An 8,224-nucleotide genomic window follows, 5' to 3' on the forward strand; every position below is an offset into this window, starting at 1 on the left:
CTACAAAGCATTGCATGCATCACTTGTTATCTTGTAAATTGGTTGATTTGATCACCTTATTGATTTACTACAAAAGCACTAAATTGATGATGCTTTGTTTGCAACCAATCGCTTCATGTAAAACTCGATAGAAAGATATCGATTCCCCTTTGAAAACGGCTATGTTCAGATGAGCAAAAAATACGATTTCAATTGGTAATTTTATCATGCATTCCAGTTTTTGACTTAGAATCTTTTAATTTGTGCCTGATATTCTCTCAAAAACTTGAGCCCTTTTGGATCACTTTTGAGAAGCGTTTTTATGTGCTCTTTGCTTGAATTTCAGAGCTCGAGCCTCGCTGCCTTTGATGCGATCATAAACGGTGTGAGAAGTAACTCTGTTGGCTTGCTTGAATTCAAAACTTTTTGTTTGGAAAATCTTGTGTAATTTTGGTACGTATTTGAAATTATCGCTATGCTCTTGCTTTCGAGCTATTGCACCATCTTGTGTGTACCTCCTTGATTACACCTTGAGTTTGAGTTTTTATCTCCTTGGATTGCAGTCTTGATCACACCTTGAAATCCGAACTTAGAACTTGTCAGAACCCATCATCCCTTGCTTGAGCCATGCCAACCTGGGTTCAAGAACCTTGTGCGCTCCCTTTGCTTGATAGGAGCCTTGAAATTCTTGACTTTGAATCCTTCTTGTGTGCCCCTTGAAACCCTTTGTGAGAGCAAGACTTTGTACCCTACTTATGAAACTTCATAGGCTAGATGAGCATGCATGAAAAGCAAAGCTTCAGAAAGGGCAAGAAATTAAAGGCAAAGAAATTTAGATTTTCCCAGTTTCTAATAGCTCTATGGAGGAGTCATCCTGTGACAGTTCGGACTCCGATGACCATATGTTTTATGCAAAGAAGAAGCACTTTTACAGAGCCAACCAATATGACTTGCTCAAAGACAAAAGCAAGAAAGCAAAAGAATTCAAAGAAGGTGGACAATCCATAATGAATCCTTTTCTGGATTTCAAGATGCTATGAGGGCTTTGGCCTTTATCCATCAATTTGACATAGCCTTCTCTAGAGGGCACTTCTCAGAGCACTCCAAGATTAGGAGGACTGCATCTTTTCTTGAAGGCAATGCTCGAACATGGTGGTCCACTCTTCTTTTGAGGAAGGAAGCTCTTGCTTTGCTTTTTGCCTTTTTTGTCCTCATCGCTCGAGTCAGAAAAGCTAGAAGAACTGTCAGAACAAGAGGAAGAAGAAGAACTGGGTAGTCCTTCAAATCGTACATTTTTCTTCTTCTTTCTTGCAGATGCAAAAGAAGATTGACGGCCCACATAACTAGGGTAGTCAATCCCCTTCTTGTGCTTTTTCACTTGCTTTTTGGATTGATTGTTCGCATCCAAAAGCTGACTGATCTGGGTCTAAACCACCTCTTGCAGTTCTTGTTCTATAAACATCCTCGAAGAAGGAGGTTTCTTGAGTGCCGATTTGATTGGTGGTTCTGTGCCTTTCTGCCACTGAGTGTGCACTTCAGCGAGACAAAAATTTTGTAAACTGAGGGTCCTTCACAAATTCAATCATCTGCTTCGTGCACTCATCAACCTGTTGTCGACGTTCCATCTCTTGAAGTTCGTATTGAATAGGCCGAGGTGGCCCGTACTCTTCCTCTGTTAATTCAGTTGAATCCTCTGCATGATCTCTTTCCACATCAGTAGATGCAGAAGAAGTAGACTAATTCTTTTTGAAATCCATAATTGTCACGAAATAAGGGATCGAATTTCTCGGTAGAAGAGAAACCGGCCGCGCTCTGATACCACTGTAACAAACTTGGACACCCCAAGTCAAGATTCTACAGCGACACATTAGAGATTCACTTCAAACAATTCAAAAAAAGATGAAACGGCCCGGCGTAGTTCCGTGCCAAGAGGTATTGGCCCCAAAGACTGGCGCCCCTTTTGGTATTTCTTTTTATATTAATCTTTGTGTAAAGTACAAGAGAGTCCGTCGAACTCACTCACAGGCTCTGCATCCAGATGCTCTGATAAGTGAGTTCCTAAGGACTTATTTGTTCTTAGAAGGGATGCCCAAAAGCAAAGCCCCAAAATCTTTTAAAAATAAAAGTATACTTCTCCAAAAGCTGCCAGCGCTAAATCAGCCAGCAAAAAGCATTCAACTTAATTTCCAAAAATTCCGTACAGCCTGTCAGCACAAAAAGTGGAGCATCCTTACGACCTGCCACGTCAACATGTTAGCACGTTTTGCGGAGATTTGCCTTGTCAACCTATCGGTGTGTTTTACAAGAATATGCCACGTCAGCAGGGTGTGTGTGTGTGTGTCCGAGGGCTGCCACTTCACCAATTTGTGAAAAAGCTAAAGAGGGTTTGAATCACGAGGCTATTCCAAATGCAATAGAATGTGTATATGAGTTTGATATATAGTTTATAAACTTTCTGGCAGAAGATGAATGCGAATTAATAGATGCCAGGTTACTGCACATGTCTTTTTTATGCAAGAGGAATTATTGTTTGAGAGGCTCTACTCCAAGGCGATGCTATTATTGTTTGAGAGGCTCTACTCCAAGGCGATGGTGTGCTTGGGAATGCATTGGCGGACATGTATGAAAAATGTGGTGCCCTTGTAAAGCACATGAATTGAGGAGCTTTCTGTTCTTGGACTGCTCTTATTGTAGGATACTCTCACCATGGGCATACAAATGAGACATGATGGGCTCATCTCATATGCAAAGACCTTGCTCTCATTTTGCAAGCCTGCAGTAATAACTCTCACTAAAAGCCTAAGGAAGTAGAAGCATTTCCAAATCCAACAATACTTGGACAATGGTACAATCTACTCAAATTTGGAGAGGTTTTAGATGTTGTATGTGGGGGCCAGATGGATGGTGGTAGATTGGAAGTCGGCCAGTTATCGTGATCAGACAGTATATCAGCTTCCACCACATTCGAGCTATGTCTAAGTGTTAGATAGGATCCCGGTATGGTTCCTGACAAATGATGATAAAGCTGTAACCCAGCAGTCAAAGACCTAACCAATGCGGATCTTAAGTCTATGGGATATAGGTAGAGTTGTTATTGGGCACCATACCGACATACCGATGTATGAAAGATATTAGGATGTAGATCAAAGAGATGCTCATATAGATGCAAAGTGCTAGGGGAATTCTGGATCTAAGGGCCAAAACTCTATTGGAAAACAATGCGATTTGCAGTCAAGGACCCAAGACCAAAATGACTCTCAGTGAGCAAGATACGCACCTGAAAAGATTATTCCATCTAGTGCCAATCTCTAGAAAGATGATGCAATAGGAGAATCAGATAATTATGAATCTTCTAGAGTTTGTACCTGATTCTCCAACACTATTATACCATTCTAGCCAAAGAAGCTGAGTTGCCCAGCTTCTTTCTAGCACTCTACCCACCTCACACTGAGCCGGTAGATCAACAACAGTATGTTCAGATAGCAAACGGACTTAGGGGTTTGTATGAGGAGGATTCCACTCACTGGTTAGCATGGAATCAAGTGCTGCAAGAAGCACTAAAGAAGACACTGGCTATTGAGCTGATTGATGGTCTACAAAATTTTCAACTCTTAATGGGCCAATAAAAAGTCCAGATTAGAAGGCTCGTTAAGATCACAAACCAGCTTCTTCAGCTAGAAGTCAAAGCCTCCAAGATCTCAAAAAATGATTTAGCAAATAAGGCAAGCTCTAAACCCTAGTTTAGGAAAATGCTGAGATTTTGTTGAAAGCATGCATCAAATATCTTTATCCATTATCTTAGGGGTGAATGCACACTACATTCTATTGCCATAAGTTGGCCATGTCTAGATTGACAAAGTGCAAACGCACGCCATATGATGCTGACATCAATACATGGAGTCCATTAACGTTGGAAAGGGGGAAATGGGAAAACACCCAACACACAAGTTGACTACCTCTCTATAGCCCAGTGATTCCACAACACCCTTATCCCCTAATAATCACATATCCAAATAGCTGATCTGCAGACGACTACTGCATACACTCAGACTCGGACAACCCAGACTACCCATACCCAACCACCCAACATGCAATCAATTGCCTCTAGCTTTGACCCTTTAGAGTACCATCAATTGTAGATATGTAAGCCCATATTTGACAACATCCACATGCACTTCAAAAAACCCTGGCATACATCCTCATTAAGTGCCTAGACCTTTATACCCTTTGCACCCACCTCATGCACACAAAGACCACTCGAATACATGACACACACATTGGCATGAGAGAGAGAGAGAGAGAGAGAGAGAGAGAGAGAGAGAGAGAGAGAGAGAGAGAGAGAGAGAGAGAGAGAGAGAGAGAGAGAAACTGGTAACGTTTGCACACATAGTAAAAGTATGGAGATTATGAGAAAATTTTGATCCGACGAGTTTCAAGAGAGTACAATAATGGAAGTCTATCAATTTCCATCTTTGACATGCATTTCCCAATTGGATCCAATATAACCTGCATCTGGCATAGTCTTGATCACCGTGCCAGTCACTTGCTAAGCTTCATGTACCTACTTCTTGCATATCCATCAGCCAACCAAATTTAGCTGCACCAACGGCTTATGAAGTAGAAATGAAGACAACTGAGCAAGAGGCCATACTCAAACTAATTTAGAAATACATGCATCTCCCATTGCTCTTGAAACCTTCAAAGTATTTTACAAACCTCCCAGAAAGAAGGCACCTGACAAGAAGAAGGTCCGCTAGACGGACACTGGTTAAACCACTAAAATTTTGTAACATTGGCAAGACATTACTCGCCTTTTGCAACATGCATGAAGTAGATCCAATGCTTTCAATAATGAAGGTGGAGAAGAGACCTTTAGAGTGCTATGTTGACATTAGAGGGCTTGATGCTCAAATACAAGACATAAAAGGAAGCAGTGGAGCTACCTTTGACAGTAGCACACTCTGAAAACTTTGGTAATCATACCAAAATTCAAGAAAGGGGATGAGAAATGTAGAAGACAAGAATACCTCTTAGTAGGCCAGTGGTGAGAGATTGTAGTAGAAGCTTCCAGCTGTAGTACTACGATAACTGACAGTACATCGTCAGTTAGACACAAGTCTAAGAGACTATAAATAGGACCTAATGTTTTAATTTGAGCTCTCTCGAGATAGTTCTCTTTTTGTAATCTAGATCTAACCCCAAGCCTTGTAATCATATCAACCGTTGGTCAACATACTTTGTAATCTCATTAAGTCAAAGTCTTTTTGTGCTGCATCCAGTGTACTTTGTTCAGTCTGTAAGTAATACAATTCCAGTTCCAGTCCATGTTTCATGGGTTTCTAATCACCGAGCAAAAAGAATCGAGCGAAGACAAATTCGAGCAAATTGACACAATACTAACAATGGTGATTTTTTTTTTTTAATGCCATGCACATTACTTTCACTACACAAATCTAACACTCAATCGACGAAAAATGAGATTTTAGAACCAATATGAAAATTGATTACCCGAGGCACAAGCAATCTCTTCACACTTGAAACATATACAATTCAATTCCAAGTGAAATACCTCCTCTCAAAAATAGGTTGTAAAAATTTTGGCAAGCTCTAGTTTACTAATTACCAAAAGTTCAAGTCAAGACTTCTTGTCTCGCTTAAGTTCATTGGCAGCCTGTGCAACTTCTTGTCTCGCTTAAGTTCATTGGCAACCTGTGCAACATTGGCTTCTACCTCACAAGAAGGGCAATTATGTTCAAAAATAATGAAGCAATTCGCCTTGAAAGCCTACATAACCAACTCAAATTCTAGTTTTAGCATATTGTATTGATAGACAACCAGTCTTCTTATAAAAAGCTTTAAAAAAAAAAATCTCAAACTTGGGCGTATTTTGGGAATTTTGAAAAATCTATAGGGCATTTTGGAAATTTAGGACAAAATATCGGGGGTAATTTTCCTCTTTTGTAAATGACCCTACCCGCATGCTACTGCAACCAGTCCGCGGAATGGTTGCAGCTGCATACCAGGGAGCCAGGGAGCCAGGGAGCCTGCGGTGCCACAGGCTTCTAGCAGTCGAAGATTCTATGTCCATGCCATAGAGCTCTTGGGTAAGCCAATTTTGTGGGCGAGAATTCGGCAGTTTGCAAGCGTTGGGCAGACATCAAAATGCTCACAAGCGCGAACGTCAGATTGCAGTGGAGGACGAACCGGACGGGAAGGCCAGTGGAGGAGCAGGTAGAGGCGAACACAAGGGGCTCTCTTTCTCTGAGCTCATCTCTCACCAAAATGGAGGCTTATCGCTGAATTAAACCAGAGAACCATCTCTCTCTCTCTCTCTCTCTCTCGGCTGAAGGCGAGCAGATGGTGTGCTAGGGAGGGAGGCTTTCTTTGCATGTGGCGCCGCCTAGAACAACAGTTCCCAAGTTTTTTTTTTTAAAAGGGCCTTACCTACATGAACCTACCCGCCCCTGGTTTGCTGCTGCAACCAGTCCACGCCCGTGCAGACTGGTTGCAGCAGCAAATCAAGGCCGGGTAGGTTCATGCGGGTAATGATGAGCTTTAGTGATGAGACGGGCAGAGGCAGACGCTTTCAATCCTTACCTTCGCTGAGCCTCCCTCAACGCTCAGCCGAGACGGAGAAGGAGGTGTGTCGTGCAGAGAGGCAAATGTTAATTTGTAGGCTGTGCCACTCTCAGGTGAGCGCTGCAGGCCGTGCCACCCTTAATGTGGAGAGAGAGAGAGAGAGAGAGAGAGAGAGAGAGACGAGGCCGCCTACAAGAGACATCATGAGGGATATTCGAGCTTGAGGTATTGGCTGTGCGCATGCAGGTCAGGCGCCCACGACATGCCCGACAACGAGCAACCCTTCTGATTCACCACTCTTAGCTCCACCAGCAGCTTGGAAGCAGAGAGGGAGGCATCCATGTGCACTGTCTATGCATCACGCCTACTGCCAGCTCTTGTGTGCACTTCGCCAGCGGCAAGAGGTTGTCAGGCTAGGTGCTTCATTTACCTTTGCATTTCAATTTTCCTGCAAGCAGGTTCTGGAGAGGTCTTTGCGGAGCTGCAAGCCTTGCCACCCTCAGTGGAGGGAGAGAGAGAGAGAGAGTTTTTGCGAGCCGGTCCTTCGGTTCGAGGGACGAGGGGAGGGAAGAGATGATCGTGAACGAAAACATGCACGCCATTTGTGAAGGTGGTCAAGAGGAGATTCTTCATCTATTGTTGCGCAAGAGACAATAGACTTGTCATTCATCATCATATTTATAACGACTCACTCAAGCCACATTTCATGTGACCCAAGAATAGCTATTGCTATTGCTACTCATGTGTAGATGAAATCCCAATGTGGATCCGCTTGGATGCGTCAGACAAAAATGTCACCCTCAGTGATCTCAAAATTTCATGTGACTCGAGGGCCGAGAATAGCTATCGCTACCAACAATAGTAGCTACTATGATGACATTGAGGTGGACATGGATCCTGAGAAGATGCTCAAACTAGAAGGCCCAAACACATTCCAAGCGACCATCCAAAAAGCGATGCCTGAGGGATATTGGGTCACCATGCCCAGTGGACGTGAGGCATTTTTGTCGGCCCAAGACTTGGGCTTCTTGGGTGGCTTGGAGAAACTGCAGCAGCTATTCCATCCTAGACAAGAGGTTATAGTGCGTGTTGTGACTCGCGGAAGCTCTGGTTGAGAGGTGCTCTCACTTAAGAAGCCTGATCATAACAAGCTAGATCCCCCCCCCCCCCCCCAACCTCTTCGTAAGGAATTTAAGGGTGGCTATAGGCCTCGCTCATCATCAAGGTATAGCTAAACTTAGGTGTTGATCTGAACTTGTATATGGTTTCTCAAGATCCCTTTGTAACTTGATTAAAAATTTCACAATGCAGAGATCAAAGTTGCCATTCTTACGGGTTTTTCATTTCCCAGATGATTTGAATAGCAATGTAAGGCAGATGTATGAGACATGTCTTGCGGGAGAGAGAGAGAGAGAGAGAGAGAGAGAGAGAGAGAGAGAGAGAGAGAGAGAGAGAGAGAGAGAGAGTCGGCTTGGGTGTGGGCCTCACGAGCATGAGTCTCTTCCTCACCCCTCAATACTATACTTCCTATAATTAGGTCTTTAAAATGTCCATAGTATGAAGATTACTCCTTCACCAAGCCTATCCTATGTTGCTTTCTAACCCTACCCTCACTGCCATGCAATCCCCCCACTAGGTAGCGTCTTCTTCTACCCCGGCTTGCGAC

At 43.2% G+C, this 8,224-nt stretch overlaps 1 pseudogene; it reads left to right on the forward strand.

Moving 5' to 3' along the window:
* The first annotated feature begins 7,307 nt into the window (after positions 1-7,307).
* Positions 7,308-7,793, forward strand: LOC147452522 (uncharacterized; annotated as a pseudogene).
* The last annotated feature ends 431 nt before the right edge of the window (positions 7,794-8,224 follow it).

This window comes from Adiantum capillus-veneris, chromosome 8 (genome assembly GCF_014529385.1).
Source record: "Adiantum capillus-veneris isolate H3 chromosome 8, ASM1452938v2, whole genome shotgun sequence".
NCBI lineage: Eukaryota > Viridiplantae > Streptophyta > Polypodiopsida > Polypodiales > Pteridaceae > Adiantum > Adiantum capillus-veneris.